The sequence below is a fragment of the Diadema antillarum genome, unplaced genomic scaffold, assembly GCF_040938485.1.
Source record: "Diadema antillarum isolate AM-2024a unplaced genomic scaffold, OU_Dant_1.0 seq00000382_RagTag, whole genome shotgun sequence".
In the NCBI taxonomy this organism is placed as follows: Eukaryota; Metazoa; Echinodermata; class Echinoidea; order Diadematoida; family Diadematidae; genus Diadema; species Diadema antillarum.
Genome location: NW_027271380.1, coordinates 86,752 through 94,489, shown reverse-complemented (window position 1 = coordinate 94,489; position 7,738 = coordinate 86,752).

Genomic DNA, 7,738 nt, shown 5'->3' with positions numbered 1-7,738 from the left:
CCAAAGTTGCGTGAGAAAAATGGGTGCCATGCGTGAGATCGTGAGATGGCCCCTAAATGCTTGAGTCTCACGCAGAATGCGTGAGACTTGGTAGCTCTGCTTTCAGGGAGTTTTGGGCAGTTGATAATGCAAAGCTGTTTTGATTATTGGGTTAGACACGCGTTTCTGGAACGCGATCGCAAATGCATTTGAGCCAGAAACGCGTTTCTGTAGAGATGATCAACACAAGGTCATTTTGAAATGCGTTTTATAGCTTGGACCTGCCCACACCAACCACTGCCAACTACATGTACACATCTCTGCTCCTCGTGTCAAGTTACGCAGTGGAGCTGCATAGTGACAAGACCTCCCAATCGACTCACGACAGAGTTGATAAATGCAGCAACTTGAGAAACACAATCCTGAAAGATGTTTGCAAATGCATTTAGATACTGTATACGCTATAATTTTCGCGTACATAAATTTTCGCGAATTGTCGCTGTCACACATTTTCGCGAGTGGTTAAATTCGCGACTGGGGGACCAGAGAAAATATGAAGTGGCAAAGAAAGTGTGAATTTTCAACTTACTAGCAAATAAGAATGATACTAGTTATACACCGCATGAAAAAGACTTGCCAAACACTGCGAACTAGTAAGTTAGAATTCAACATTTTTGAAGTGGTTAAGTCCATCGCGCTAGATTTCTGACGAGTGGTCCCCTTGCGATAATGGATTGGCTCTCTACAGTATTCGTAAGTAGACGTGGACGTGCGTAAACAAGCTTAGCCAGTATGGTCTGTTCGGTAAGCCTTGACATGGTATACTAGTACTGAAATGTTCGTATCATCAAGGCAAGGGATTCATTTTGGAAGGTAATATTTTCGCGTGTTGTTAATTTCGCAAATAGCTCCCGACTCGCGAAATTCGCGAAAATAAAACCCCCGCGAAATATATAGCGTATACAGTAGTGAGTATTGAAATGCGTTTCAAACATGGAAAAGTTGATAAAGGTTAAAGCAGCCTGATATTCACAACTGTAACAGCATGCCAAGATATTTCTTCCTAGATACAAATAGGCCTACAATGCATCATATCCTGGATAATAAATCATCTCCTTTACTATCTTGATAAAATGAGATAATGTACTTATTTCTAATTTCATCTCTGTTGGTTTGTTGCTTGCAAATTTTACCACTGTCAAAATTGTTGCGACAGGTCCTGGTTTGCGAAAATAAGCCATGTACAGTACAGTACCTGGTATCATAATTGTTACACCAGAGCATCATGAGAATTCACAAGCAGAATAGTGGGTTCACAACATCCTGCGATAATGATGAGTCATTATCAAAAGCAAATACCTTGGGCTAGATTCTGATTGCAGTGTTTGCATTTAGGGTTCCATGACTTTGATTTGATATCTGATATCTATTTAGTTATATCTCTTTCTTTTTTTTTGCCTGAACAAAATGAAACAAGTCATTACAGTTCGTATCAAATTGCACTTATGAGGTAGTCTTGCTGTGTGACTGTAAGGACCTAGTACAGAATGAGAGAGAGAAAAAAAAAAGCGAAGATAAAATTAATCCAGGGAAGGTCTTTTGCTAGGTTGTGACAGGTGAAAAGGTCAAGAAAATTCTCCACGTGATTTCACTTCCCGTAACAAAGTACAAAGTCCGTCACAGCTGAAATTACCAGGAAGACCATGTACAAAAATGCATGTTTTGTTTGCAAACAAAATAATCATGTTCAATATCCCTCTCTGCTGACATTATTTTTTTTTCATATTGAGGGTGAATAATTGAATTATGGATGTTGTGATGTCTGTTGTCATATGAACAAATTAATAATGTGTATAAGTCAAAAATGTATGCAGACAAAACTGGCAAATGTTGTTAAGTTGAACAGAGGTCTAGCTCCTGTTCTTGCATGCTAAAGTTGTTTGGTTAAGCGAACTTTACTTTGGAGAGCGTTTGTTGACAGAGCAATAGTTACTTGGAGAGGAAGAACGAGACTAGCCAGACGAATTTAACTTGGCATTGTCTTTTGACTTTGACGTCAGCGGCCGTGCAGTGAGGAATCGGTTGGAGATAATCAGATAACGATGCTGTCGGTCTGTTGTCTCGTTCTTGGTGATTCATTGTTTGCACGCCGACGTACAAATTCGGCGTGCCTCAGTTAAGGTCTCCGTAGCCGGGGAAACTTATTTATTGTCAAATTTCAAGAGCTTCTTCTTTTTTGTGTCTTTTTTTTTGGGGGGGGGGGGGAGGGGGGTCAAATTCCTAAAACTTGCTTTGTGTATTCCGAGTTTAGCATCAGGATTAACTTTCTGTTTTGACAGATGCCACTTTGTTGCTAATCACAGCTGGCTGTCAATTGTGTGTATGTGTCATGCCATTTTGAGAGGATTTTTTTAAAGGATACTTGTGAGGATACACGAAGAGTTTGTTCGCAAAAACCGATAAGTCCATATTTGCCAAATGGAGATATTTGCGATTGAAGGTCAAGAAAAATAAAGAGAATAATACGAAAATGTTTGCTTCTTGTGACCACAACTTCAAAAATGTACCTTTATATGTAGTGACCAATATATCATTTAAAAGGTTCAAATGTATTATTTTGTACTTTATGACAGAGACCGTACTTCAAAATCTTCAAAAATGGACTTATCGGTTTTTGTGAACAAACTCTTCACATGCAGCCTATCAGATAGATATCAATTTACTCCATGTGATGAAAAGTGAAGTAGAAGGTTGCAAGAAATGATCTGTATTTTTTTTTTCAATTTTAAACCAAGACCATCCTCATTATCCATAACAATGTCTTTCCAGAGTGGTAGGAGTTATGGATCCAGAAATATATCTTTAGATGAAATTGTGTGAAAATTGATCTGAGCAGCAAAATTGTACGAAGAAGGAGCCTTCACAGTCGTAACTCGTTGGTGCGATTGAAGTACTCATGCCTTTCTGCACAGCAGCATACCAGCCAAATAGATCAGAATGTTCACCCCCAGTTTCATTCCAATTTCATTTTCTCCGAAATGGGAAGATGTTGACCAAAAGTGATACAGCTTTGGGTGCTGTGATCAGTTATTACTGAGATTGCCGAGTTCTGTAAGCATTCTTTTTTCTCTCTTTTTTTTTTTTGGGGGGGGGGGGGTTGGGGGTTGGGGGTTGGGGTGATGATGGGAAAAAAGGAAGACCATAGAGTAACGTACAGTAACCTTGACTCCTCGGGTTTGGCTTGTTCTCTAGATCCCAGACAATGAACCCTTTAGAAAACACTGAAAGAAGGAAAGAGTGCAATTTGCTTATTGGAGAAGGGAAGGAACTCGTGAGAAATGAACAGTGTTGGATTCCTTCCAACTTGTGAGAGCAGACAATAAACAAAAATAATGTCAGCATAGAGGAATATTGGACATGATTATTTTGTTTGCAAACACGCATGCATTTTTCTACGTGGACTTCCCGGTAGTATTGGCATTGCTTCAAGGGTGTTAACCCATTGAGGAAGGATTGATTTTGCTACAACACGCATTTCCCATATACATCTGCCCTAGTATACTCTGGACTCGTCCTCAACGGGTTAAGACAACACTTCTAATGTTGAAGTCTTGGTGTTCCCATTCTCAAGAAGTCTGGTAGGTTTAAAATAAATTTCCAAATCTGATAAATCTTTGAATTCATCAGGCTTTTTGAATTATTATTTGTATCATACACAAGCATATCAGGGAGAGATCGATAGATAGAGTAAGATAGTAAGTTTTTAGAATGTTTTCATTTTTTTTGGTGCAAATTCTATGTGGCAAGGCTATAGTGATCTTGCAAAGTTTAAACTTACAGAGCTATGATCACATCGTGGAATTCACACAAAACATCTTATGTTTCATTGTTTTTTTTTTCCCTTGAGAAAATGGCAGATATAGAATAAGAAATGCAATCACTGAAAGTGAAGCTATTCAGAAGACTACTAGGTATACGGTGTGTGCAAATCATATCCATGGGAGACATCATTCCTGGCTGGCATTAGGGCATGAGAAATTAAACATTAAGCCATTGAGGACAAGTCCCGAGTATACTCAGGCAGGTGTCTATGGGAAATGCGTGTTGTAGCAAAATCAGTCCATCCTAAACGAGTTTAAAAAGTAGCATGAATGGAATAAAATATATAGTAATTGAAGTTTGATTATATAAAAGCCAATTTGAGGTGTGATTATTGTGGATTTACGCGGTGGATAACACATTACTAGCTGGCATTTATGTGTGAGACTAGCAGTTACGACACAAAGATGATACACATGCACACACACACACACGTCTGTATATCAGTTGTGAAACTTTGAAACAGGTGTATAGGCATATACCATATGATATAATAAGAACCTGAAGGCAGTGTATTCAAGATAAGGGTTCATGTCTAGATTTAAGCATCTTCCTCTGGTGGTTAGCAAGTCTGGTTAAATTTAGCCAGGCACCAGTGTCAGCTGTTTTTTCCCCCCTCACAGACAAAGCTATGCCATATTGTTCATCTACAGACTATCATCCTTTGTTCAAAAGTTATGAATTTTTGAAGTTTCAATGCCGCCAGTGCTGGATGAGAAGACTACTAGACTAGAGACTAGCCAGTGTCAGTTGTTTTTATCTTTTTCCCCTCACAGGCAAAGCCATGCCATTTTTGTTCATCTACAGACTATCATCCTTTGTTCAAAAGTTATGAATTTTTGAAGTTTCAATGCTGCCATTGCTGGGTGAATTGACTACTAGACTAGACTAGCCAGTGTAAGCTGTTTTTTTCTTTTTCCCCTCACAGGCAAGGCTATGCCATTTTTGTTCATCTACAGACTATCATCCTTTGTTCAAAAGTTTATTAATTTTTGAAGTTTCAATGCTGCCATTGCTGGGTGAATTGACTACAAGACTAGACTATCCAATGTCAGCTGTTATTTTTTTCCCCTCTCACAGACAAAGCTTTTCCATTTTTGTCTGTCTAAAGGCTATCATCCTTTTTAGTTGTATGAAAAAAAAAACCAGTGGTGAAAGTGATTTGTGCAAAGGAAATAGTACCCCAAAGTGTACGTGAGCCCCAAGTGTGCATTTGTTAACATCTGTTGCATGTTGCTTGATGTTAGTGAGTGGATGACTGTGTGGATGAGTGGATGGATGGATGGATAGATGGAGTGATAGATAGATGAAATGGTAGTGGAATGTTGATATTGATCGATGACTCCATTGATTGCTGCAAAGACATTTTGTCTAACAGATGATAGATAAACCAAACGATGGAGCGATAGATAGATTGATTGATTATAATATGATGATTTCTTTTTCCTTTCTTGCTTCTCTTTCGTGTCTCGTCCGCAGACGGCCAGGCAGCCATGAACGGACTGGAGGGCCCGACGAATCGCGTCAGACAGTTCCGCAAGAGGATCTCCCTGAAGAATTTCAAGAGATGTAAGTTGCTCACTTGCGATGGCGATGCCGGGTTCTCAAAACGGCGTGGAGAGCCGCTGCAGTATTTCCACTCCAAAGTTGGCAGTTTCTCCTGCAATAATAAACAAGTGCTTTCTCTGAAAGTGTTCAAGTACAAAGTGTGGAGGGGAAGAAGAAAGAGAGGTTTGAGGAGAGTAAGAGCAAAACAAAGTGAGAAAAAGGAAAAAGGGTGAAGGTAGAAAATGTAAGAGAGCAACAGACTGACAGAAATAAAATGGCTGCATACATGTAGATATGGTCATTGAACTGAAGCCTCGTTCATTATATATATATATATATATATATATATATATATATATATATATATATATATATATATATATGTGTGTGTGTGTACAAAATATTTATCCATCTCCAATAAAACATAGAAATACAATTTTTCACATAAGATAGGTCCTATAAGTGCATAATATCAACATTACAAAATATGATAAATGAAATTTATGGATATACGATTGATAAGGTAAAAAAAGGAAAATCAGAAAAAGCATTCTAAAGTTTTGAAAATGCAGGAGATGGGGTTGTTATATCACAGTTATAATAATAGTTCATTTCTTCGATTCTGCAGAATTATTCATTTTATATGTCCCATGTGATGAAACTTCTGTCATCCTGCGCATCTGATTTAGTGAATATCACATCAACTTTAACAGAGTATGGAATTTGAGTGCCCTCACATGTGACATGATAGAAATCATGTGACATAAGTCACAAGATTTCTGCAGTTTGGTTTCCTGCTCTGAATCGTATACTGGCAAACTTCCCAGAAAAAATAGAGAATTCACGCTCTGGTGTCATACAATGTTTCTGGGTATTTTTCAGACGACGTTGGTTGCAGTTTGCTCAGCAGATTTTCTATAATCACCAAACTTTACTGTCCAGTTTCAGCGTTAACTTTCATGTTATTGTTGGAAGTTCTCTAAAATCACAGACTAAGACACTGTTAGTATTCATAACCTTCTCTCTCTCTCTCTCTCGATCCATCTCCTCTTTTCTGCACATATATTTCTCTGTCTCACCCCATTGCAATGAAAATGATTCATGATCATACCCACGTTGGTCATTAAAGTTTATTATCTCCAAGACTTCATGGGAAAAGACGGTAATCAGTGAATCATTTTAACTGCCTATGTCTATGAAAGCATCATAAATATGGATTTTTTGTTTTATTTCTTAAAACAACCTAACCTTCAAATGGTAACTCCACTAAAGAAAAAAAAAATGACCCTTAGAAACATGATATCTCTATAGAGACTTTTTATTTTGACCTAGTTTTGTTTTTGAAAGATTCAGCCCAGAAACCCTGCATTTCCCTGGAGAAAAAACATAAAAAAGGGTGATGTTGTTCTGAACTTCACTGAGAGCTTGGATACAGAACATCAAAAAGTGGCATTCAATAAGGGCGGCTGGTTTCGATGAAAAGACACTTTCATGATCTAGATTTTATGATTGAAAATGTACTTTGGGAGAAGTTAGAATTGCTCCAGATAAGTTTTCACTGTGGTAACATTAAAATGTTCTTGACCTGAGACTGAGCCAATAAACCATACTATAATTTGTATGTTAAGACAATCCCCCCCCCCCCCCCGAGGATTGCAGTTGCTAACTATTTTGTTTTCCCTTATAATAACATTTTCTGATTACCAAACATCTATTTGGTGAGAGTTTGGTACTGTAGTTCCTGTAGTCTACCACCACTTAGGCCTACTGTTTTTAAGCTAATGAGGCCTACGCCTTCTCTTGGGTTGTTGTGACAAGAATATGACATTTCTGTAATTTTTTTTTTCTCCAGTAACTTTCAAAACTATGCAAATCAACAAGCATTGCTGCTACAAACATGTCCCTACATTTTCTTCAACAACTGCTAGAGAGGCTTGCATTACTCAATCTTGGGTGCACCAAACTGGGTTGCCTGACTTTTGGCAGGTCAATCAAGTGATCAAGCGATTATGTTTTCTTAAACCCTACTCATGACCGCCTACCCCACCGTAGTGCGACAAAATTGAACACAAAGAGGCAAGTATGTGTTGATCAAATAATTGTGTAGCACCATAGTAATTCACACAATCAAATGACTGAAAAAAACACCAACTTCTAAATGTCTTTGAATTTAAGCAGTCTGTAAAAAAGCAATGCACTCAACTTCCTCTTATTCCCATTTCCATATATCAGTATACTTCTCTTTCTTTCTCATATTCCTCTTTCTGTTTCCCCATCATGCGTAATCCTCTCTTTTCTCTTTCATCTACTAGTAGCTTAGTTCTTTTTTTCT